Here is a 27,327-nt window from a genome sequence, read left to right on the forward strand (position 1 = left end):
CTTCGTCATGATTCTAGATAGCGCAGCCGTGACCGGAATAAAAGCGGAGACGCTCCCCTTCCACCCCCCCCCCCCATAGCTCCCACAAATCTCCTGGCTCCAGCCCTCGCGCGCATGAGTAGCCGCCGCGCAAAGCCGCCATCCTTCTCGTCTCTAGCTCGCGGGCTTTGCCTCTCACCTACAGCATGCGTATCGCAGGGGGAGCTTATCTCGCTTACCTCACGGCGACACCGACGGCAAAAATTCACTTGGAGTATCCTTATAATTCAGAAAAAAAGAAATTCACGCGATCAGCATCCGCCTATACGGCGCGCACAAAGGGAACTGGAAACATCACCACCTGCTCAGACAAGTGCCCGCTTTCACTATGCCTGAGACTTGTGGAACCGTTGCTCTACCAGTTTTGTAAACCAGTTCTTCATGACCAAGCCCTTTACGGCTGAAAATACCTCATCTACATTACGCGGACCTCGACAGGGCCCTATGTTTTGCCGTGAGCCTTAATTTCGTGTCAAAAAAAATTTAAGTGCAATATTCATGTAAACAGCGTTTGCCCCCGTGGTACGATTTTGCATCGTTATGGGGTTGGACATAGACACATATAAAGAAAAGAGACACCCCACATGAACATATTAAGCAAGAATTCTGCGCTCTTCAGGACAAACCCCCAAATTACATGAAATATTACACTGATGGCGCTAAAACACAAGAACACGTGGGTGTGGGGACCGTAGCGGAAAATTGGGAAGCAAGTATTCAATTACCACAGCATGCCTCTGTCTACATAGCCGAAGCGTACGTAATGTGGACTGCAGTTAAAACACCATCGTTTAGAAACACCAAAACACAGTAATATACACTGATTCATTAAGCACACTAAAGGCTCTACACGTGAAATCCAAATGTGAACCCCTCTTAGGGGATATTTTAAACATGGTAACCACAAAGAAATACGGCAGATCAATTAGGTTTTTCTGGGCACCAAGCCATGTTGGGATACTAGGTAATGAAGCAGCGAACAGATGCGCGTCAATCGCAGGGTACAAATACATAACAAACACAACACTTTTGTATAAAGACAATATCAACGCGATTCGGAATTTCTTGACGTAAAAATGGCAACGCAAACGGGACTACTGTTTAACAACAAACTACATCTTATTAAACTTGTAACTGGCGAGTGGAAGTCATGCAGGCACCAGCAGCGTTTCTATGAGGTGATCTTGTGTAGGCTTCGGAGTGGACACCACACATCTGGCGCACAATTTTCTCCTTCGAAAAGAAAACCCGCGAACTTGCGAAAAATTTCATGAACCCCTTACAGTCATTCACATCATAATGACATGTGCACACATCGACAGCAGAGATGAAAGTTTTTACATAACCTGTCTAATTTACATATACCATTATACCTTGCCCTATTACTAGCAGGTGACCCGCTAGTGCCATTTACTAACCTGTTGGACTTTCTAGAGAAAACTGATTTACACCAACTAAAACGCAACGCAGGTTTACCTGCTTTAACGTTGCGTTTTGTTTTGTTGTGTGACTGGCGCAGCATGACCTGAGCAGCTTTTGCGCCATTGAACTCTACATAATCAACCAACTAACCAATATTCAAGTAAAAAGAAAGGCAATAATAAATGAAGGTCTATATATTTATAATCGACCGAGACCGTAAATCATCATTTTCGAATTTTTATGTAACTTACGTCACACGTAGAGAGACAGGGAGAGAAGGGAAGAGGGAAAGGCCGGGAGGTTAACCAGACTGAGTCCAGTTTGCTACCCTACACGGGGGGAGCGGAAAGGGAGTGAGAGAGAGAGAGAGAGAGAGAGAGAAAACATGAGTCTATAGCGCACTTGCACATGTACTAAGCTAGGTGCAGCATGTCTACGGTCGAACACTCAAGTCTGTTGCCTTCAGATAATGAAGAAGCGCTCGAACTGCTTTCTGGGCTAATGAACTGTGAGGCCAGGCTCCCAAGACCTTTGCTTCTGTAAATGGCCTGTCATCCAGTCTATACAAAGCACAATGGAGAGTCTGGCGTTGGTTGTCAAAGCGAGAACAGTGGCACAGAAGATAACTGGTGGTCTCTTCACACTCGCACTTAGCACACACATTGGTGAGTCCGCTATTCCAATACGATAGTTGAAGGAGTTGGTGAGTGCTACTCCTGCCCACAGCCGACACAGCAGTGTTGCGTCACGTCGTGAAAGGTTGGCTGGTAGCTTAAGTTTCAGTGATGGGTCGAGGCTGTATAAACGACACTTAGAGTTCTATGGTGTATGCCAGTAACATAACTTGATTGTACGAGCGAGAGTAAATAATAATAATAATAATAATATTAATAATAATAATAATAATAATAATAATAATAATAATAATAATAATAATAATAATAATAATAATAATAATAATACTGTCGCCTGTGTTGAATGTCGCCGTTCAAATTGACTTTCGTAACATTATTGTTTGGCGCTGGGATATGGCACCAGGAACTCAACATTACTAAATGAAAGGCAATAGGGGCGTCACGAGACCGATCTTCTTGTCCGTATTACTTAATACCTTCACACTTGATTCCATTTCTTCCTACAAGTATATTGCAGTGCACATTATTACCAACCTCCCATGGGAACTGCACATCGATCATGTAAAGTGCAAGACTAATCGGATTCTCGGCTACTGAAAAAGGTAACATTTCTCTCACCCCATCGTCTATGAAAAAGCAACTGTAGATAACATACATCGGACTTAACTTAGAATATGTATTATACAAAGAAGAGTTGAGGCGTGCAGACAGGACACAAGAGTAAAGAACTGGACAACACGAACACCGACTATCAACTGAAGGGAGCACTGAGGCGAAAAAAGAAAGAAGACACAAAACTCATCTGCGCATGCTCAGGAATGGTGTCACCACGTGTCAATCAGGTACACGTGCCGGCCTACGTGAGAGATAACTGTTAAGGCACTTAATCTCTTCCTTATGTAAGGTAATCGAAGGCTGACTCACGCACGCCCTTCCACCGTTATATATATGCCATGCCTCTACCATAACACACGTATCTTCATTCTTATGCCTGTACAATATCACGCATTCATCAAACTCTGGCGTGCAGTGACAATCTTGACAATGCAGGGAAAGATTAGAAGGCGATCCACCGGTTAACGACCTTTCATGCTCCATTAGCCTTTGATTGATACACCGCCCCGTTTGTCCTACGTAGAACCGGCCACAGCTAAGGGGAATTTTATAAACCACACCCATACGACAGTCAGTAAAACTGTTGTTCTTAATGTGTTTCACTGGACAAATATCTGTTCTTTTTTGCCTTTTACGTGCTCCTTATTCGTCCGTGCGGCAGCGCATATCTCACATATCTACTTGCAACTTTTTTAAGCGTGTGCGACACTGAATGAATGTTCGGAATAGCCACTACTCTTTTTTAGCTATTACTGCTTTCTGTAATCACGTACGTCCCCCTTGAAACCGACTTTTTAGGCGCTCAGCCACAGTTGCCACTGCTACACTAGGATAACCTGCTTGTAATAGGCGCGGGACCTGCGCGTTAAAACTGGCGCTCATTTTGTGCATGCAGGATCTGGTCAGAGAAGACTTAAGGCACGACATGGCAATTCCGTTTTTGCTACTATTTATTTATTTATTTATTTATTTATTTATTTATTTATTTATTTATTTATTTATTTAAGAATACTGCAGGCCATTGCTTGGCCCAAGCATTAATGAATTTAAATTGGTACATAACCTAGAGAATAAAATTTATACAATATTAGCAGCACAAGGATATCAAAAGAATAAACCAAAAGAATAAGATTATGCAATATTAGCAGCACACCGATACGAAAGATCCATATTATCAGGTAAGTAGACGATCTAACGCATCAGAAAAACTTTGTGAGGAAAAAAAGATGCCGGTAACGAATTACAATCTTGCACTGTTCTAGGGAAAAAACTGTATTTAAAACTGTTGGTTTTGGAAAAAAAGGGGAGCAAGTGAATGCTCACGAACGCTCCGAGTCCTTCTCACTAGAGGACGCTTAATGCACTCTAGAAGCTGGAGCTTATTTTTTTCTGTTAAACTATTAAACAAGAATATCAATCTATTAATGTTTCTGCGGGTTTCTAGTGTATGAATGTTATTTGAGATCATTAACTGCGAGGGAGAGTCTTCCCTATCGTATTTTCCGTATATAAACCTCACCGCTTTTCTATTGACTTTTTCAAGAATCATTATATCTTTTTTCGTGTATGGGTCCCACACTACTGAAGCCTATTCAAGTAAAGACCGCACACACGTTTCGTAAGCCAATTTTTTTATGTGTTCAGGGGCAGTTTTTAGCTTTCTTCGCAAAATCCATAGCTTTAGTAACGCAGCTGTAGAAACATTAGTAATGTGAGCCGACCATTTTAACTTATTGTCAAGTGTTACACCTAAATATTTACATTTCTCAACATCCAAAATTATGTTGCCGCGAAGAAAGTAAGGACGCCAACTGGGATACTTTTTTCTAGTGATACGTAAGAGAACAGTTTTTCACTATTAAATTATATAGCCCATTCCAGACACCATTCTTCAATGGCAAAAACTGCTTTTTGTACAGAGCTGTGGTCATGTTTTGATTAAATTTGTTTAAACACAACACAGTTGTATGCGAATAACTTAACAGAGACATCTTCAGGAACAACCGCAACAGAGTCATTTACATATATTAAAAACAACAATGGTCCCAGCACGCTTCCCTGAGGAACTCCTGAGTGAACATTAACAACACTAGAAGCGGTCTTATTAATTTCCACATATTGCCGTCTGTCTGTAAGGTAGGCTTGAATCCATTGAATGATAAAAATTGGTATACCCATACATTCTATGTTATAGAGAAGTTTGCCATGGGGCACCTTATCAAAGGCCTTCCTGAAATCAAAGAAAACCATGTCCGTTCGCCCGGACATATCAAGCCGCCGCGCAAATTCATGTACAGACAAAACAGTCTGAGTTACTGTGGATAACCCCTGCCTAAACCCGTGCTGATTATCAGACAAAAGCTTATGATCGCTCAGGAACTTTCGCAGGTAACCGGCTAAAATATGCTCCAACATCTTACAGCAACTGCATGTTATGGAAACGGGCCAATAATTTGAAACTGACAATCGATCACCTTTTTGTATATTAGCAACGGCTTCAAAAATCATGGGGAGTACTGCCAACAAACGTGATTTTGTTCGAAGACCAAGGAAATGTCAATAAACTGAATTACGCGTCGCTGAGTAAATTCCTTGGTAAATTTTAATCCTCCTCCATAAAGTTTAAATTGCTCACATACTGAGGTAGCAGCGCAGTCGAATTCTTCTCTATTGCAGAAAATCATGTAATCATTAACGTAACGAAATATCTTGATAACGCTATCACCTAAGGCTTTCTCTAAGCAGTTGTCAACCTCACCTCTTCTTTGCGTAATGAATCCTTACCAACTGGCTCAGCTTTTTTGTCGTTCTTAGAATATGCATCTTTAATATAGGACCCCGGTACTGTCACCCTAATCAATCGTTTGGAAAGAATTCAGAATCAAACACTAAGTTTTATCTAAAGTAATTACGATTACTTTGCTAGTGTTATAGCATGAAAATTGCCCTAGACTTTCCCGATGTGGCAGCTCGCAGTAAAATATCACGGTTGTGTTTATTTCATAAAATATACAATAAGAATCATTATCTTAGGCCTCTCTGAAGCAGACTTGCTCATTATATCTCGAATAAGTAGATCACAGCCACATAACAGCTCAGTCAGTTGCTCTCACTCATTCCTGCAAAAAAACAACTCGCAACTAGAACCACCTGCCTGCCGAATTAGTAGCAATCCCTAGCGTAGAACACTTTCGAGACTCACCTATTGCCAACATTGCATAATGTACACCTCGTCTGTCACGCGAATTGTTATAATAACCTGTTCGACTACATATATTTTTTTTATTTTGTGAGAATGCTTGCTGGATATATATGTTCTCATTATTCCTAGTTATTCTTATTATTCATAGTATTATTGAAGTTTTGATCTTTGTAGTAATGTTGATGAGCCCTGAATTGAGGCATCTTTTGTACTAGACTTCAGAAGGCCGCTTACTCTTTTTTATTTTATTCCTTGATTTTGTAACACCCCTTACACAATGCCCCATAGGGCCTGTCAGGTTTGCTAAATAAGTAAATAAATATTTATATTGCTGTAGTTGCATTGACTTTAGCTATCATTGTAGCAGCCTTATGTTTTTTTTTTCTATGAGTGTTGCTAATCAAGTCATTTTTTTGCGTGTACGCATTGTGTACTACTGTATTGTCTACCTGTATCACCACTTTGAAGCCGCTTCGCTCTATAATGCTTCGTAAAGAAGCCCTGAGGTAATCAAAGATACAAAATAAACAAATAATGTTTCAATATGGTAGCGAAGGAGAGGACTGAAAACCTGGTTTATGAGCAATGTATTGCTAAACTAGAGCTCCCGTGCACAGCTAACAAACAGGAACACTCAATGAAAGCGAAAACATGCTTAAGCTCTGGCAAAACAGCGCCACGTGTCTCTCTTTAGTAGAATTTCTTGCGATGCAGTTCAGTACGCCCTTCTCCAACCTTCATATTTGCACAATTCCGGTCATTCGTTGCTACGGCTGACTTCGTAGCCAGGACGGCGTTCGCGTTTTCACATACACGACTATTCCGCTTTCATGTCTTGACATCAGTGATAATAGAGATATCAGTCGTGACGTCAGTCATACTAGTCATTCCATTCAGTCTCTGCGTTAGAAAGTGGTAAAGATAACATGATATCTAGATATTCAATTCTTGCGTGCCATTATATGTTGTCCCCATACCTGCCCAAAATGACATCGTTGATTTTCTTTCGTGAAGGCTTTCACGTGACAGGTAAAGCGGGCAGCGAGTGGTCACCACCCCTGTTCAGTTCTTCCAGGTTAAGGCAGTAAGTGAGCATCATACTCCTGAAGTGTGGGTATCATTGGCAGCACAACTGTGGTTTCCGCAATGAGAGACTACTATCAGGCTATGAAGTCGACCACGTCAAAAAATGGATTGAAACCGGACGTACATTCTTGACATCGAGAAAAGCAAACTTGGAAGTTTCGTACTTACGTTTGTTTGCCTGCTTCAATACCGTGCTGCTATTCAGCGCTTCTAACCTGCGTCAAAGTAGACATCTAACGGCAGCAAAGCTTCTGGGTGCATGGCGCTGATGTCACTAATTTTGATTGCGCTGCTTTTGACGCCGTTCTGCGGCACCGCACTGATGATACTATCGCCCTCTGTTTGGAGCCTGGCTATGCGATTCTCACGAAAACAGTACACTTATCTTATTGAAGAAGCGGAAAACATATCTGATGAAGATTAAAAATGTCCCGATGACGTAAGTCAATTCGTTCATGGTCTTCTCGGATACAACACGATCATTCATGGCTGCTTCCTGAAAAAGAAGCCTCAGAGTGTCCCACTCTTCTAGTACAAGCTGAATGCCTTTGTGAAGGATGCGCCAGTGCAGATCAGAACCAGAGAAATTATTTTTCTCCGTTGGGAGATATTCCTTCAATGCGGCTATCCCAGCTTCTCACTTGCTGCCATGGCTGAAGTACCCGGTAACACTGCGCGAGAAATCTTCAATGCACTTACATACAGGGTGTGCTAGCTAAATTTAGCCTGAGTTTAAAAATATTGGAATGCTGCGTAGCTGAACAGACCCAAGGTAATGCTGTTTGGCGTCGCTTGGAGATACTCGAATTATTTCTTCCGCCTAATTGGATAATAAGTCTTAATAACTAATTAATAAACTTCTCCAATATTATAATTAGAGGAAAACTCTCAATGAGTAAATTGAACAGCAACATAAAAAACTCCCGATGCAGCTTTCTGTTGCTCATTACGTGCTACATAAAAGTTTTTCCAAGCGTGAAAGAAGCTCGTGAATACCCGCAAAGTGCTTAGATCAGCCAGTCGCGCGGCAATCTTGCGTGCATTTTAGAGCTTCTTTCACTTCCATTAGCAAGTAGTCAAAACGCCGAAAATGCCCTAAGTCAGGTAATTACCCCAGGGTCGCCAACAGTGATTTATACGTTCCCGTAGACTTCTCGTGAGTGAGCTTTCACAAAAGACGGTGGAAATATCTGTACCACTTGCGTCCATGAGACTGCGTGATCCATGTCACCCATGCGACCACGGTATATACAGACCAGGATCAGGCCGGTTTTGACTACGATATTTCCCAGGCTGGACCAGTATAATAATAATCATACACTCTTTATATCATTATCATTATCATCATCATCGTCATCATTGTCATCGCCCTGGTTACACCCACTGCAGGGCAAAGGCCTCTCCCATACATCTCCAACTACCCCAGTCATGCACTAATTGTGGCCATGTTGTCCCAGAAAACTTCTTAATCTCATCCGCCCACCTAACTTTTTGCCGCCCTCTGCTACGCGTCCCTTCCCTTCGAATCGATTCCGTAACTCTTAATGACCATCGGTTATCTTCCCTCCTCATTACGTGTCCTGCACACGCCCCCCCATTTATTTTTCTTGATTTCAACTAAGATATCATTACCTCGCGTTTGTTTCCTCACCCAATCTACTCTTTTCTTATCCCTTAACGTTACACCTATCGTTCTTCTTTCCATAGCTCGTTGCGTCGTCCTCAATTTAGGTAGAACCCTTCTCGTAAGCCTCCAGGTTCCTGCCCCGTACGTGAGTACTGGTAAGGCACAGCTGTTATAAACTTTTCTAATGAGGGATAATGACAATCTGCTGTTCATTATCTGAGAATGCCTGCCGAACGCACCCCAGCCCATTCTTATTCTTCTGATTATTTCAGTTTCGTGATCCGGATCCGCAGTCACTATCTGTCCTAAGTAAATGTATTCCCTTAACACTTCCAGCGCCTCACTACCTATTGCAAACTGCTGTTCTACTGTTAAACGTTACTTTAGTTTTCTGCAGAGTAATTTTTAGACCCACCCTTCGGCCTTGCAGGTCCAGGTCAGTAAGCATGCATTGCAGTTGGTCCCCTGAGTTACTAAGCAAGGCAATATCATCAGCGAATCGCAAGTTACTAAGGTATTCTCCATTAACTCTTATCCCCAATTCTTCCCAATCCAGGTCTCTGAATACCTCCTGTAAGCACGCTGTGAATAGCATAGGAGAGATCGTATCTCCCTGCCTGACGCCTTTCTTTATTGGGATTTTGTTGCTTTCTTTATGGAGGACTACGGTGGCTGTGGAGCCGCTATAGATATCTTTCAGCATTTTTACATACGGCTCGTCTACACCCTGATTCCGCAATGCCTCCACGACTGCTGAGGTTTCGACTGAATGAAACTCTTTCTCGTAATCAATGAAAGCTATATATAAAGGTTGGTTATACTCCGCACATTTTTCTATCACCTGATTGATAGTGTGAATATGGTCTATTGTTGAGTAGCCTTTACGGAATCCTGCCTGGTCCTTTGGTTGACGGAAGTCTAAGGTGTTCCTGATTCTATTTGCAATTACCTTAGTAAGTACTTTGTAGGAAACGGACAGTAAGCTGATCGGTCTGTAATTTTTCAAGTCTTTGGCGGCCCCTTTCTTATCGATTAGGATTATGTTAGCGTTTTTCCAAGATTCTGGTGCGCTCAATGTCATGAGGCATTGCGTATGCAGGGTGGCAAGTTTTACTAGAACAATCTGCCCGCCATCCTTCAACAAATCTTCTGTTACCTGATCCTCCCCAGTTGCCTTCCCCCTTTGCATAGCTCCCAAGACTTTCTTTACTTCTTCCGGCGTTACCTGTGGGATTTCGAATTCCTCTAGACTATTCTCTCTTCCATTATCGTCGTGGGTACCACTGGTACTGTATAAATCTCAATAGAACTCCTCAGCCACTTGAACTATCTCATCCATATTAGTAATGATATTGCCGGCTTTGTCTCTTAACGCATGCATCTGATTCTTGCCAATTGCTAGTTTCTTCTTCACTGCTTTTAGGCTTCCTCCGTTCCTGAGAGCATGTTAGACTCTACATAAGGACTCTACAACACATAACGTGCCTGCTGTTTAGCACTGTATATGCTTCTTTTGTCCTCATAACGTCATTGAGCCCTATTATATCCCATTCACTGCCCTCTAATTCCTTCAATAGCAGTGCTAGACTCGCCTCACTAGATAACGTTGTAGCGTTAAACGTCGCCAGGTTCATATTCCAATTGTGGCCTGTCCGGAGCCAGGGATTTTAGCACCCTCTGCTGCGTCGCAGGTCTGACCGCCGCCGTGGTCAGTTGCTTCGCAGCTGCTGGGGACTGAGGGCCGGGGTTTGATTGTTGTGTTCATATAAGAGGTTGTGGCCAAGTACTGCACCAGGGTGGCCAATCCTGCTCTGAGGAGGGAGTGTGTTACCAGTTCTGGTCACCGGGATCAGGCCACACTCCAATCCTGTTTATGCAATTTTATCAACACGCGGATTTTTCTTAATCCGGTGGAAAATTGCGCGGCACCGGGATTCGAACCACGGACCTCTTGCACGCGAGGCGGGTGTTCTACCTCTACGCCACCGCTGCACTGCACTTTATATATAATAATATATAATACACTCTATCCCGGATCGCCCCAAATGCTATTGCGCAGCTTCTGAGATAGACGCAATTACTCAGCTGAAAATGGATCTAGAGGACCATGCTGAACCTCTCTGAGAAAGCCCAAGAAATATTTTTAATAAACAAAAAGAAAGCCGCAGCTTTGCCCAATAGGCGACGCATGGAGTGGGATATCAAATTAGTAAACAGCTATACGAAGTAAGCATACTAGTGTCATCGGCCATATTGTAAATATAGGCGTACTAAATAAATTTATAAAGCACGCTCGCGGAAGCAAACTCCTTGTAAAAATCTGCATATCCCACGCACTGTGGGAATCGATGTAAGCGAAGCTTTCCATGCTAGATGTTTTGATTGATGATAATTAGTGGTGATGTTTACGGTTAAGCTTACTTTCTTCAACGTTTAGTCTAACACGAGAGTGATGAGTTGATGTTAAACGTTACCTTGCGGGCACCAGTGCTGTTTGTCTGCGTAGTACACAGGACACGCAAGGAGAGGTGTTTGCTTGAGGCGCTGTTCTGCGCCATATTTCATAACGTCTGAGAGGATTGAGCATAGTCATCGCTTCACATGGCACGTCACATAGTGGCAGAAGTATTAAGTTTGGATTAACAGGCTGTACGTGCCGAAACCACAATCGGATTATGAGGCACGCCATGGTGACGGACTCCGGATTAATTTTGACACCGGGATAGTCTTTAACCTGTCCCAAAATTTAAGTGCACGCGCGTTTTCTATTTCGCCGCCGTTGAAATGCGGCTGCCGCAGTCGGGATGAAATCCCCGACCTCTAGCAATGCCGTAGCCGCTGAGCCACCGCGGCGGACACGGAAGCGTTTATTTGACGGTCGACTGCTTCCGTAGTGTCGCCTGGACCCTGTGGTGCGCTTTGATTAATGCGGCTCTGCTTCTGCACACCCTGCGTAGTTTGTCCGGTTGACACATTTGCATGGCGTTTATTTTTCAGAAATAGCAGCGACGTACTTTTCCGTACCTTGAACTTAAGCTTATCCAGTTTCCCCGCAACCGCCGCCGTATAGTAGTAGGGTTTCCTTGATTTCTCACGACACCTCCCCCCCTCCCTTATATGGGAACTGCCTCTTCTCCTCAATCCTCCCTACAGTTCTATATATTGTCGGATACAACTTTGGAAAAAAGGGAAGGCCCCGGCCAGATGACCGAAGCGCGATAGCCGATTGCCTCAGCGACTAAAATAGTCCAGCTCGAAAACTCGTGCTCCTGAAACGCGTAATTCTCGGTACAAATACAGACTTTTGTATTTTATGACGGGTTTAGTAGACCTCTAATGTGCTACAGCACATGCCGGATAGCGTCAGAAAAATAACGCCGTGCCTTCTACAACGCTGCCCATCGTCTGCTCTTTAGCTCATTGCAAGTGACAAAAGTAGAAGAGCAGCTCTGCAAGGCTTTTGCGCTTGTTCACATGTACACGGCGTATGTACTACTCGTTTCCCAAGCTAAATATGAATCAGTTGCTATTGAAAAAGTATTTGTATTAAAAAATACATTTATCGCAACCATTAAAAACCTGGGGCGGGAATACGGTCGAAGCAGGAAGCTACAAAAATGCTTCATTCATCGTGTTAAATAAATACTCTTGGTTTTAAATAGCATAAAGTTTATATTTTCTGGTTTTGTGTTTTCACAATTTCTTTTCCTTTTCATTATTATTTTTTTCCCGCAAGCCTGCAATCTCGCCAGTTCGCGCAAGGCATTGCTTGCGAGTTTTTCGCCACGAAGCCCTGCGAGCTGACTTCGGACTTTGTTGCCGAACGAGCCTTGTGTCGCATCAATGTCCACACCACAAAGGAGCCTCGACAAGAAGAACAACAGTGGCCATATCCTGAATAACGATTCACGCAACATGATCCTCCACTGCTACACGTATTGGCGTAACAGGAAGCCTGAATGCAGCGTGGAGGCCACGACCACGTTTGTCGCCGAGATGCTCGGTGTCAACGAATGCACAGTGTTCAAGGTGAGGAGGGAGGTCCAAGCGTCGCATATTTTGGGTGGGAAATTGTCGACGCCCTCGCGAAACCGCCCACAAAATGCAGAGAAAAGAAGACACAGGACGAAGTATGACAGCTTCACGTTGTGCGCGCTGAGGTCATGCATGCACGATTTCTTTCACCGCAACGATACCGACGGTCGAGAAGATAACTAACGAGTTCTCGAAGCGTATAGATCTCTTATCACTGAAGCGGTGTACTCTGCGTCGTCTGCTTGTCGAGATCGGATTCAAGTACGAGAAGAGGAGCCGCAGTTCGCTGTTTATCGACCGGGATGACATCGCTGAATGACGGAATCGCTACCTTCGTGACGTGGAGCGCTACCGGGCGGAAGGAGGAAAGATCTTTTGCCTGGGCGAGGCATGGGTAACGGCGGTACACACTCGGTCGATCGTGTGGACAGACACCGTCGTGCAGAAGTGTGGACGCCTGTACGCGCGAGCAAATGGCCTGTCGACGGGTCTGAATAACACGATGCTGCAGAGAGCCGCGTTATCATAAATTATTATTGATTGAAATTGCGAAATTCTCTCCGAATGTTCTGTGACTGTGTGCAGTGGAGCGTGCCATTTTAATCTGTTGCTAAAACGCCCTCACTCTCAACGTACAGCGTGGCACAATGGTGGCGCCCTGGCTGCTCTCTGCGGCGTACGAAACTTTTTCGGCTGATTCGGTAAAGTTCAGTTGTAAGTGCTTGCCTAATCTGATGCGCGTGCATTCGTACGAAAAGCTATTTGGGAGGCTGGTAGATGCGCAGCGCTTACAGCGCTTGGGAGGCTTACAGCGCGGCGCTTCCATCTGCTCGATTTGCCGTTGTTATAGCGGCGCTGTGTATGGCACTGCGGGAATTCGCGCTCATAAATATGCATGGTGGCAAAACTAGTGTCTCTTTCGAACACGAAGGCAATCATTACGGGCCTCAGCATAGTCGGCCCGTACTACACGAAGGAAATTCGAACAAATAATGCTCATGACGAAACCACACTGACCTCACTCGCAAAAAAACATAATTCCTGAGAGTATGGGCATGGCACGAAGAGGTGTGGTTGGAATTGCGCACCTCAACGAGAACTCGACGCACTCCTGTGGGCGACTACTGTACCAGCTATGCTGAACGGCCGAGCGTATTGCAACGCAAGGAAGCTATCAGCGCGATTTAATGCGGAAAGCTCTCACAGGCAGACGACAGGTTTTCTTGACTCTTCCTTTACCTCCGGGCTGACCAACATGCCCTAACACCTCTCAGTACAATAATTATAACGAGTGTGTTTGCAAGCTGTTTTGTAATAAAACGGCAACCATAATCAAGCAGCCAAGGTACCAAAGCATGTGAACTCGCAGAAGCTTTTCATGTACAGAGGTAGCATGATAACTGTGTGCCTCAAACGTCTACCCAGTGGTTAGATTCTGAGTCACCGGTGTTTGTCGATGTATTCCATGATGTCACTTCATGGGATGCGCGCGAAGATGGCGTTTTTATTTTGTCTTTTCTTTCTAATAAGTGCACTTTGTTAGACAGTGCTCCCGTCCTGCCTCCTTCTCTTCGTGTTGCCGTCATTTTCCGCGCTGATGCGAGGGAATGTCTTCGCGCGCGTCACCCTCGCTTGCCTTTTGTTGTGGCTTGGTTGACTTTGTTCGCCATATGCCGAACGTCGCGACCACGACGGCTTCAAGTGAAGGAAGAACGGGCGGCTGTACGCAGCAAATTTAATTTAAAACTGACAGCTGCTGTCAGAACACGGGAGAGCTTCTCTGCGGCACTGGGTGTGCACATAAACAGAGCGCAATGCGGGTTCCTTTGGCCTTCAAATTTGTAAGCCGGATTGTTCTGATTGGTACGAATTAAAGAATTATGACCAACACGGAAGGCTACAAGAAACAATGCGCTTTTGAAGCAAGTAATATTCAATACTAAAGCAGATATTGAGGCTGAGGGTAATTGATTACACTCTCTTTCTTCGTCAGTGCCTTAAAAGAGCTCTATTGTGTTCCTCGTGTGAGGTACGCTGCGTTAGTAAGGCATGCCGCATCCATCTTTTTCTTCGTTATTTTCTCGTCCTCCAACATTCTTGTGCATGCTCATCGCTTCAGGTTTCACTTTCCACGTCTCTTGCTACTTACTATTACTGCTGCACTACGATCCTGAACTCTGTGCAATTGATTTGCATGGATTCCTTTGCTTTCTGATCAGGTTTGTTTAGTGTCAGCAGTTATAACATACATTTATTGTGCTGGATAGTCAATGACATTTAGTTCAAACTTCAGAGCTCGCATGCCGCCTCTATTTAGTCCCTGTTTACCAGGCTGCATAGCCAAGTACTAGAAAGTTGCATATTGTATTTAACTGATTCGCAGTAAAATTTAGGTCTCTTCTACAAGGAAACAGGCAGTTGAACGCGCGGCCATATTTTCTTCGCTCACGTAAAAAGCAAACGTAGGATGAGCTGGATCGCTTGAATAGCAAGTGCAGTATCAATAAAAGAAAATCCGGTCTGATATATATGTTTCAACGTCTACTGCCTCAATAAATCACGTCTTAGAAAGATATTACATATGATGTTTTGATTTCTGAGATCACTAGGAAGAAATAACTTATTTCGTTATCATCATCAGCAACCTATTTTATGTCCGCTTCAGGAAAAAGGCCTCTCCATGCGATGTCCAATTACCCCTGTCCTGCGCCAACTGATTCCAACTTGCGCCAGCGAATTCCCTAATTTCACCACCCCACCTAGTTTCCTGCCGTGCTCGATGCGCTCCACTTCCTTTGGCATGCGTTTTGTAACTCAAATAGTCCACCGGTTATCTAACCTGAGCATTACATGAACAGCCAAGCTCGGTTTTTTTCTCTCACTGTCAATTAGAATATCGGCTGTCCCCGTTTGCTCTCTGATGCACACCGCTTTCACCCTCTTTGTTAACGTTACTTACTTATGGTGGAATAAAAAAGGAACTTCATAAAACGAACGAGTAAAACAGTAGTCCTTCTGTGTTACTACGTGCTGTTCAGTCACCGAAGCTTGCGATATTGATCAAAGCGCACGTGTCCTAGACCACAGCCTTCTTTATTTAGTTTTTCTCCCTCCATTGCCATCCTTCGCACGGCGTAAGAACACACGGACGGAAGCGAAAATGGCAGGACTGGCGCTGTGTTCCATCCGTGTGTTGTTGCGCTGTACATGATATAAAACTTGACCAACTTGCCCAAGTGTTAGTTCCTTAAAACTTTCTCTTTAACTGCATTGTCATTTATTTCTAAATTCTTAGCGGAGGTCAAGCTAACCTTAAGAGGAGGACTGAGAAGATGCTTGTACTTTAGCAAAATTACAGATGTGAAGCCTGCAATTTCATTTTTGGGAATATCAAGCGCGCGAATCTATTTGACGATCGAGTCGTCATCATCATCATCATCATCACCACCATCATCATCATCATCATCATCATCATCCTCGCTACGCCCACTGCAGGGCAAAGGCCTCTCCCATACTTCTCCAACTACCCCGGTCATGTGCTATTGTGGCCAAGTTGTCCCTGCAAACTTCTTAGTCTCATCCGCCCACGTAACTTTCTGCCGCTCCCTGCTACGCTCCCCTTCTTTTCGAATCCGGTCAGTAACCCTTAATGACCATCGATTATCTTCCCTCCTCATTACATGCCCTGCCCATGCCCCCACCCCCATTTCATTTTCTTCATTTCAACTAAGGTGTCATTAACTCGTGTTTGTTCCCTCACCCAATCTGCTTTCCTCTTATCCCTTCTGCTGTATTGCAGAATTTCTTCATATTGCTGTTTATGGTTGGTTCTCCTTTTTTGCATTGCAACAAGATGACGCTTTGCTTGTTTCCACCCTTTTTTGTTTTTTGTTTACTTTTTTTCTTTTTCTTCCTTTCTTGTGCTTCACATGTTATGAGGTTGTTAAACCCTTTATGTATATCCCACTCCTGCCTAGGGCCCATAAAACAGGCTGGCAGTACGAAATAAAATAAATAAATGAAATAAATAAAAAATTAAGATTACCCCCACCATTCTTCTTTCCATAGCTCGTTGCGCCGCCCTCAATTGAAGTAGAACCCTTTTCGTAAGCTTCCAGGTTTCTGCCCCATAGGTGAGTACTGGTAAGACACAGCTGTTATACACTTCTTTCTTGGGGGATAATGGCAACCTACTGTTCATGAGTCACGATCGAGTGGTTAGGGCGAAACAATGAAATATTCCTTACCGCAGTAAGGAAGACTTCATTCCGGTGAGACCACCTTATGTGACTCTCAAAGCTCCCTTAGTGAGGGGCCCTCACTGAAGGTTTCCTTGGTGCTTCCTCAGCGTAAGGTAGCTCCGAAGCTACCTTCATGCGTCCTTACGCCGCTCCTGGCCCTGAACAAGCGTTTCACCTCAAGAATTAGCCAGGTGACGTTTGCTTGCGCATGCGCGCTGTCGCCGGCCAGCGGAGAAGCGCGAGCACGGTACGTCTTCCAGGCACGTTCGTATCAGCCGCACGTTCGGCATCAGTGGCGTTGCTAGGCGTTGTTAGGCGTCGCACGACGCCGGCGTGCCAGCGTTGCTGGAGCCCATAAAGTTTTGCGCTGTAATGTTGTACCTTGTACATCGATTAAACGAAACTAGAAAATATCATGCACGCGTCTCTATATTAGAACTACAATTTCAAGGCTATGTGAAGACACATCTTTTTGTTGAATAGTGTGGTGTTCGCGTAAAGCTTTCAAGAGATCGTTTCGAATCCAGGCATGCAGCAACCCTTTCTCAAGGTAAATGTACCTGGTAGCGAAGCTTCCATAGGAGCCCATACGTTCAAAACATGGCGGTCCATCGGCGGTCCATGGGGCTTAGCGCCATCTGTATGTGGTGGGAACACTTCGCGACGGAAGAAAAAATAATGTGACGCCATGTCCGTTAAAGGCAGAAGTGACGTCATTTTGTTTTCGAAGGCGCGAAATTTGTTTTGTTGTTCTTCCTTTGGAGCTATATATTCAAATGCCCCGCCATTCGACTTGATGGGCGTTTCGAGTTTTCAGCGTGGAAAGCGATGCAGGAAAAGGCCAGCCGTACGGTTGTCGAAATCACATCCCTGCACAGAACATACTTTTTTTGGTGGCCGACGAAAGCTTTAGGTGAGTGCTGATCCTATTGTCGGATGCCGAGCCCGTCGGCCAGCGGAGTCGCACGAAAACAACTACACAATTATCTGGCGGTCGTAGCTCACTACTTTTGACTGAACAGATTAAGAAGCAATGAAGCTACCCGCGTCACCAAATTCAGACAAACTTCGACACGCAAGAAAGCACAAACTGTGAGGGGGGCGTATTTCAACAGGTGATACGAGTGCGCCTTTCTGCCCATTTCAAGACATGCATCAAGGTAAATATACCTGGTAGCGAAGCTTCCATGGGAGCCCATACGTTCAAAACATGGCGGTCCATCGGTGGTCCATGGGGCTTAGCGCCATCTGTATGTGGTGGGAACACTTCCGGCGGAAGAAAAAATAATGTGACGCCATGTCCGTTAAAAGCGCAAGTGACGTCATTTTGTTTTCGAAGGCGCGAAATTTGTTTTGTTGTTCTTCCTTTGGAGCTATATATTCAAATGCCCCGCCATTCGACTTGATGAGCGTTTCGAGCTTTCAGCGTTGAAAGCGATGCAGGAAAAGGCCAGCCGTACGCTTGTCGAAATCGCATCCCTGCACAGAACATACTTTCTTTGGAGGCCGACGAAAGCTTTAGGTGTACAGTGCTGATCCTATTGCTGGATGCCAAGCCCGTCGGGCAGCGCAGTCGCACGAAAACAACTACACAATTATCTGGCGGTCGTAACTCACTACTTTTGACTGAACAGATTAAGAAGCAATGAAGCTACCCGCGTCACCAAATTCAGACAAACTTCAACAAGCAAGAAAGCACAAACTGTGAGGGGGGCGTATTTCAACAGCTGATACGAGTGCGCCTTTCTGCCCATTTGAATACGTGCATGGCATTGCGAGTGATAGTGGCGTCAACGCCCCCTGTAGCGATGGGCGCTGAAAGGAAATGCATTTATTAATAATAATAAAGTTAAACTTGTATTTTCTTAACTCGTCACGAATATATAAAATTGACTAGGAACTTTATTTTCCTTGAATGAATCCAACTGTGTCTCGTTTGAATTAAAAAACGCGTTTTTCTTTCCCAATGTTTGTTCCCTCCAAACCTAGTCGCGCTTCAATCGCTGCTCCCATAACCCCCCATGCTGATGTCGGTGACAATCTGTACTGAACCGCTTTTCGCCCGAAGCTTCGCGACCTATTTGAATCGACCTTGCATGCATTGCATTGCGAGTGATAGTGGCGTCAACGCCCCCTGTAGCGATGGGCGCTGAAAAGAAATGCATTTATTATTAATAATAAAATTAAACTTGCATTTTGTTAACTCGTCACGAATATATAAAATTGACTAGGAACTTTATTTTCGTTGAATGAATCTAACTGTGTCTCGTTTGAATTAAAAAACGCGTTTTTCTTTCCCAATGTTTGTTCCCTCCAAACCTAGTCGCGCTTCAATCGCTGCTCCCATAACCCCCCATGCTGATGTCGGTGACAATCTGTACTGAACCGCTATTCGCCCGAAGCTTCGCGACCTATTTGAATCGACCTTGCCTTTCTTACGTGAGGACGGGCGAAGGAAGCTTTGAGAGTGCGCTTGCTTCCTCGTTCGGTCATTCGCTGCAAGGAGGCCTCACGTAAGGTTAGGAAGCGGTCGAAGGAAAAGAATGTTTCATTGTTTGGGCCTCAGATACAATTGTCCCTGAACATGTAAAACCCTGGATAACAGTGCCAAAATTGAATCAATATACTTATGGTATTCAGTAAAGTACTTCATCTACGTATTCACAAGAATTTTGTATTGAAACTGAAAGTTATTATTCACCAGAGAAACTAACATTGTTGATTCGAGATTACCTTCCGAACCTCGTGAAATTTCTTGTAATAAGTGGATCTACACCAGCTGTCATCCTGAAATATAGGGTGTGCATCAAGGGAATGTTCTGGTTATCTCCAACTCTTTCTGTTGATTTAATGGTCTCATTAGCGTATATAACTCCACAAATACAAGTTCGATTGTTTGCAGATGATTGCGTGCGGTATCACAAGGTTACTCGTCCAGGCGGCCAAGATTAACTTTGTTATAATTTAGAAAATGTCTTTCGAAAGCGATATGAATACCCCATGCATATCAAGATTCAAAAGCTGTTTGTTTGAGAAGAACGCGCACAAAAAGGTCATTCAATTTTTCTTTCTCTCCAGGGAAGGTGATAACTGTGTCAGCACGGCTTGACTTGCCTTGTCCAAAAAAGAAAAAAAATGTACTTACAGAACAGTCTGCCACATTTTGATTCGAATGTGATTGTACTGTTTTAACACTGTGTGCGCATGCACCAACGAAATGTATATATGTACCTTCGCTCGCAGTAAAAACCAGTTGATGTTTAGCGCTCGTCCTGTCATCTTCTCTGTCTTTGTCCCTGCTACGTTGCGCTAGTCTTTTGAATAATGATGACACACCAACTAGCCCAGCTTTCTGCCTTGATTACCTATTGTTGTTGGCAGGATTACACGGTGACATACGTAGGGCGTTTCTAGGAGCTTCGCTATGGGGAGGATTAGAAATATTTAAATGGCGCGCCTTCGTTTCTTGATATGCAGTGCAGTATAATCACCCTTTGTCTTATTCTTTTGAACAGCAAGAGCCCAAACTGAGACTTCGCTTCTAACATTATCAGTGTAATTATTTCTGTGGTTCCACGGAAGATACCATGACATTAGAGGCGCTTTCTACCCAGCGACTTGGAAAAGAGCGGAGAAATGAGCTGTTTTTTGCAGATAATACGCGAGGGGATTCTTTGAACGTTTTAGGGAATTTTTAAAAATCGCTGGTGGGAGATAACACAATTCTTGTGTTTGAGCTGAATTACTCGAACAGGCTCACAACGCTAGCGCGGGAAGTCGAAACATATAGTTAGGTAATTAGCTGAAATTCAGTTAACAACAACAACAACAACAACAACAACAACAACAACAACAACAACAACAACAACAACAACAACAACAACAACAACAACAACAACAACAACAACAACAACAACAACAACAACAACAACAACAACAACAATAATAATAATAATAATTATTATTATTATTATTATAATCACCTTACGGCACATATTGCAATTGTGAATTGTAGCCTGTGAGCTTGCGGAACGCATAAGTTACGCGACATTCTTTCAAAAATTATGGGACGCAATACACGAGCGTTCCGGTTATTTTCGTGCTTCAATGGATAAAAGGGCGTATTGTTAAAAAAAGTAAGTCGAACAACAGTGAATTTTTACGGCGAGTTTTAGGGCACATGTCTCGAACTGGTGTCATTCTGGAAATTCATTCTGAGTGGACACACCTGGCAAGCTAACCCGCCGTGGTTGCTCAGTGGCTATGCTGTTAGGCTACTGAGCACGAGATCGCGGGATCGAATCCCGGCCACGTCGGCAGCATTTCGATGGGGGCGAAATACGAAAACACCCGTGTACTTAGATTTAGGTGCACGTTAAAGAACCCCAGGTGGTCAAAATTTCCGGAGTCCCCCACTACGGCGTGCCTCATAATCAGAAAGTGGTTTTGGCACGTAAAACCCCATATATTATTATTATTACACCTGGCAAGCTCACCTGCTAGAATTCGTAAATTTCAGTATATAGCACAATGTAAATAATTAGGATAGCTTTTAATGAATTGTTAATTATTGATGATTGCGACATAGCTGACATCACAGATCTGGACGATGAAGGCTTCAGGCTTGCAGGTCACCGCAAAGAGAGGACCATCGGAATCCCAATGATCATTACCCCTGCCACAAAAGGAGCCGACCTGAAAAAAGTGAATCCCATTGTTCTGTCTACGGAAATTGAGCAAATTCTTGGCGCACCACCAGTTAGGAGCCGATTTACTTCTCAAGGAGCGCTGCTTCTAGATGTCCCGACAGAAAAGCATGTTAACTCCCTTCTCAGTTACAAGTCAATCTCAGGGACTGCAATCTCAGCACGAGTGCCCAATTCATACCTGCAAAACACGTGTATTATTAGAGGAGTACCGAAAAGGTACACTGATGAGGAACTGTTGGAATACCAAAAGCCACAAGGTGTTTACCGTGCAAGGAGAGTCACGCGAAGCGTCCAAACTTCCAAATCCGATTGGGAGTCCAGGCGAAGTAGCACCGTGGTTCTTACGTTCGCTCCAAACACAGACCGTCTAGAGAAGATCAACTTTGGCTTCAGAAGACACGAGTCCATTGACTACGTTGAGACACCACCTCGGTGCTTCAAGTGTCAGCGCTATGGACATGTGGCCAAGTACTGCCGCGGTGAGCAGCGGTGTAGGAGAGGTGGAGGACCGCATGATTTCAAAAGGTGCGCGTGCAGCGAGAACTTTCTTTGTGCAAACTGTAGTGGCGGTCATCCAGCTAGATATAGCAAGTGTCCTACGTGGGTGGCGGCAGTAAAGTGAAAGAAAATGTTTATCTTGGGGAAATGGGAAAGGATGAGGAAAATGCGACGAATAAAAAGACGGAGAGTCGCGGAGAGTCAGACGAATTCCAATGGAGCTCAAAGAGTGAAACTAATGTCCCAAGCCTGAAGCCTTCTCCAGGAATCCAGGACACAGTGGTGCCATCGCGCAGCGGACCGGCTAAGGCAGTCAAATCAATGAACAGAAGCCCCGTAGACGAGAGACGAGGCATCTGCTGAACAACCGGAACCGCAAAGTTATGTGTCTGCACTGCAGCGAATCAAATCGCGTTGCGACGAAAAAACACCACAGGAGGACTGTCAGCAGGTGCTACGTGCTCTCTTCAAGGCCTTGCAATCACACATAGAGAAGATGCCGGCGAGCTCGGTGAAGGGCATGTTCGAAGTAGTCCTGACTCTCGAGTCAGTGATTCTAAGCTCTGCCTCTTCCTAATGTATCTTGCAATATGCATGCGGTCAGGACACAATGTTCACCATCTCGCCCAAAGGTGCCCCTTATTATGCAATGGAACTGTGCGGGCCTTGCGTGCCATTTACCTGAACTGTCGTTTTTCTTACGCAACATGCCTGTGCCAATATTGGCCCTGTACGAGGGTGGTTTTCCAAGTTCCCGATCAATTGTCGGTTATGTCGCACATGGACCCCAATGTATTCCCGCATTTACGAACGGAAACGCCATGCTATATGTCAGACGGAATACCACATTACGTTCTGCCAGTTCAAGACTTTTGCAGCAGTGCTTTGGAAGTCACTGCTGTAGAAGTGCGGCTTGGAAACCGAAGCCTCAGCGCGGCTTCCGTATATGTGAGCTCTCGCCTAAAGGTCTGGGTGGGAGAAATTATAAGAGACCTCTGAAGTTGCTGCCCCAGTTCTGAGGATCATATGCGGGTACTTTAACGCGCACCATACTCTCTGGGGCGACAAGGCGATTGATGCACGTGTGAAACAAATTGTTAGTGCTTTAGAAACCGAAGGACTCTGCGTGGCAAATGAGAGCCAATGTTTTTTCGACCGCCGGCCCCATACAGTGTCATTGACTTGACATTACACTCAGCGGACATCCTGGCATCGCCAATGACGAGTATAGATAGAATGGGCAGCGACCATTTTCCTGTCTTCGTTAACATTGCTGTAGACTTGTTTGCAGACATGCTACGTAGCAAGAGATTAGCTGCCGCTGAGCCGAAGCTACCCGACCACTTCCCCGCTCCGAATCTAAAGCTCAAAAATCTATGCGCTGACCGTAGAAGGGTGGAACGGAGGCTGATGAGGACGAAGGCCACCCATCAATGAAGACTATATATAACAGGATTAACGGGGTGATTCGACGTTACACAAGGAAACTAAGAAGAGATCAATGGGCAACATTTTGTGCAAGCATATCGGTCTTCACACCAGTTCCCAGGATATGGTGGGTCGTTAATAACGTTGCTGGATATTTTCGGCCAAACAAGCCATCTGAAGCCCTAGCATTAAAATTAGGCAAGACGCTCGCTTGTTTGCGAATGCCTTTGCTGAAGTATACTCTCCCGGCGCGTCAGCCGGCACAACCAACCCGCCTCCGCCGCTATCGTCGTCTCTATGGATGCTCCTTTCACACTCAGAGAGTTGGAAATAGCCATGAGCAGCCTCCGACGTCGCTGTACGGTGGGGCCGGACCTTACCAGTAATCATATGCTGACTAACCTACCGGTTGAAAGCAGACGTGATTTGCTGGCATTTTTTAACCAAGTGTGGGCCAGTTGGGATATCCCACATTTATGGGTGGAACCGGGTGGAACCGGTTCTGAAGCCTGGAAAGGATCCTGCAACTCTGGACTCACACAGACCGATATTGCTGACCTTCTGTGCAGCGAAGCTAACAGAGAAGATGGCGTGCACAAGCCTCACTTGGTATGTCGAGGAGGGTCGAAAACTACCATCGTGCATGAGTGGGTTTCGGCAGCGTCTAAGCGCTCAAGACAATGTGCTGGACCTGCTAAGCCACACAGAACATTGCAGTGCGGATGGCCTGTCGACATTTGCTGTTTTCATGGATGTTTCCAAGGATTGCCACTACGTGTCTCAAACAGCCATCATCAGCCAGTTACAAGTTATTGGCGTCACGGGTGACGTCTTGCACTTCATACATATGTTCCTCAATGATCGTCGCATCAGAGTTTGTCTTGGCGACACTTTGAGCAATGAAATACTTATATTTCGTGGTGTGCCACAGGGGAGTGTTTTATCTCCCTTATTATTTAACATCGCCATGACTAGCCTCCCACGAGTACTACACCATCGAACACCAGTGAAGCTATCTATATTTGCTGATGATATTTGCATATGGGCCTCCGGCTACCAGCACCGCCGCCTCACACGAATAGCCCAGGGAGTAGTAAATGTCATTCAGGGCGACTTGGAAACGATTAGACTATCACTATCAGCAGAGAAATTGTCATTCGTACTATTTTCTGGATTGAAAAGAAAATCTACACGCTTGACGCTGAATTTGTACTGATACCAGATTCGACCAGTCACCAACGTCCGATTTCCTGGCGTTACCTTAGACCACAGGCTTCTCCGACGCTGCGGTGTTGACCACGTTGTGGCGTCATCGTCACCCAGGCTACATTTGCTCAAGCGAGTCGCTGGCATACGCTGGGGCAACCACCCGATGTCGCTGCTACGGCTACATACAGGGTTGGTTACCAGTTGGATCCTGTATCAGCTACCGCTAATGTCACCCTCAGATAGCCAATACGAACGTTTAGAAGCCATCCACAGAAAAGGTATTCGACTTTGCATTGGAGTCCCTCAGTCAGCATCAAACAAGAAAGTGCTCTACGAAGCTAAGTCACGCCCTCTGCGACTTCAGGCTTCCCAGGCTCTCATGATCCAGCTACTACGATTCAGTGACTCTAAGCCCAGCAAAGCCCTGTTACGACGTATAGGTAATAGGCCGCGCTCACATTTTTATGCAGAACTGAACAAGCTTCGCGTCGCAGGATTGCGCTGCTCGAGACAGAGGGAAACGATAGAACCACTCTGGACATTCTAGAACGTCACATGCAACTTAAGTGTACCGCGATTGCAGTCAAAGAGGTGCATTCCAACTGCAGAAGCCAAGTCACTAGTCATAGAACATTTGAACACGACTTACCCGAATTACCTACAAGTATACACAGATGACTCTGTCAAAGCAGATGAAGACCGCTGCGCAGCTGCATTCTATATGCCTCGTGGATACGTGGTCTAGCCGTCTGGACTGTATAGCCTCGTCGGCAGTTGTGGAAGGCGCAGCAATAGCTTCTGCTCTGCGCAAACCAGACTTTGCCTCCGCAGAATGTGGTTGTCCTTACAGACTCAAAGGCCGCGTTACAACAACTATACCGTGGTCTGCCATCCCTCAAGTTCCCACGCAAACCACTAGCCATCGTGAAAAAACTCAGCAACAAAGGCTTTAGAGTAAGGTATCAGTGGATTCCCTCCCACATTGGTATTTCTGGCAACGAAAAAGCTGATGCGCTTGTATACGCAGCGCTCTATCATCCTCCCAAAGTCAAGACTCCAAAAAGTAATCAGGTGAAAAAATCTGACATTCGAAATCACTTTGGGTCGCTTTGGGTTCCACCGCATATGCCCTGCGAGAGATTTCACCGAGAGGAAGCCTCACTTCTATATCGAATAAGGACAGGATCTGCTAGTACACCGGCCTGGTTATTTAAGACGGGGCGAATAATTTCTCCGAAGTGTACGGCATGCAACAAGACAGGAGACATTGAGCACTTTTTGTGGTACTGCCAGAAATTCCAAGATGAAAGGGATGCTCTCCTGAAGAATCTGCAAAAAAAGGACCTTCGGCATGTGTGCCTGCATCACCTTATATTTCCCGAGGGATCAGTTATAGCCGGCAAAGAAACCTCATGTCTCCTTATCGAATTCTTAAAAGAGACTGGTTTGATAGACATATGGTGAAACCCTTCATCGGTATTGTAAGAGACACTCGGGCGGAGCAATTGCCGGCCTTGATCGCTAGGCTAAACCCACCTCTTGCTACAATTCACCACAACCACCACCACTACCATGCTGTTAATTATTTCAATACGTGTTTTTATTTCATTCGCAAGTAATGTCCTCCTCTGAATAATCCATCTCAAAGACTGGAATTAGGTAATCTGCAAGAGGAATTTTTTTAAAATTTCGTAAATCCTAAAAAGGATGTCTCAGTATAATGTGGAACTGCAAACAAGGACAGATATAAACAGAAGCACTTATCCTGTCTCCATCGGTATCTGTTTGCACGCGATTAGCGCGCCCACCACTAGATTTCATAGCATGTTAACACGAAAATTCGGGATTGTAGTTAGAACAGAAGAGACAGCATCCCATTCTGTCCATGTCCAGTTTTCGCGCTTTCATAATTCAAGATCACACGCTCATTACAACGGGACTATGAAGGATATTTTTTTTCACTGCTTGAGGAGTTAATATTCGTTTCTTTTTCTGAAAATAACGCAGAATATCAAAGAAATTACTTTTCGAAGCGTCCCCGGTGAACCTGTACTCGCATAAACAACTTTTTCAGTAGCGTACACTGGAGTGTTGACAAGCAGCGGTGCCAAAAGTAATAAATAACTTACCGCAAGCACAGCTATGGGCAGTAGAAAGACAGCTTTAGTAGACAACACACGGAGAGAGCTCCTATTGCCTGCAATGAAATAAAAAAGGAAAGCAGCGATCACTACGACTGAAATGTACGCGAAAATTTGCTGTCTCTGAACAGCAGCAATGAAATCTTTATGGTAGCAATTACTTCGTGACGGTATGCTATTATGCTATACGTCATTATTATAGTTGGAAAAAGCCGGACCAGCAAATAAGTGAAGGATAGACAATATGTGGACATAAAAGGCGAGAAAATCGGGTCACGTTCCAAGACAGTGCATCTAGCAGTACGATACGTTCTTTTTCTGTCGGTTGACGTCAAAATGTTTGCATTGCTGTGCCCACCAAAACATAAACATGCCGCTTTATCCTGTACCATTGAAATAAATTGTGAAGGACATATCAAGCGCTTTTGTGCAAACAGTGT

General features: G+C 44.7%; 1 protein-coding gene across 9 annotated transcripts in view; it reads right to left on the reverse strand.

The window, feature by feature from the left end:
* The window catches only part of LOC142580110 (FMRFamide receptor-like), a 1,221,375-nt gene that overhangs the window by 366,468 nt on the left and 827,580 nt on the right, over nucleotides 1-27,327 (reverse strand). For 8 of the 9 annotated variants that reach the window (XM_075690919.1, XM_075690918.1, XM_075690917.1 and 5 more), the window contains one exon: nucleotides 26,876-26,943. The gene's annotated coding sequence lies outside the window, so the exon portion shown is untranslated. Of the gene's footprint in view, nucleotides 1-1,712; nucleotides 1,791-26,875; nucleotides 26,944-27,327 lie in introns of all 9 variants that reach the window. The other variant, XM_075690915.1, reaches the window with a different exon arrangement.

Source organism: Dermacentor variabilis, chromosome 4 (assembly GCF_050947875.1).
Source record: "Dermacentor variabilis isolate Ectoservices chromosome 4, ASM5094787v1, whole genome shotgun sequence".
NCBI classification, from domain to species: Eukaryota; Metazoa; Arthropoda; class Arachnida; order Ixodida; family Ixodidae; genus Dermacentor; species Dermacentor variabilis.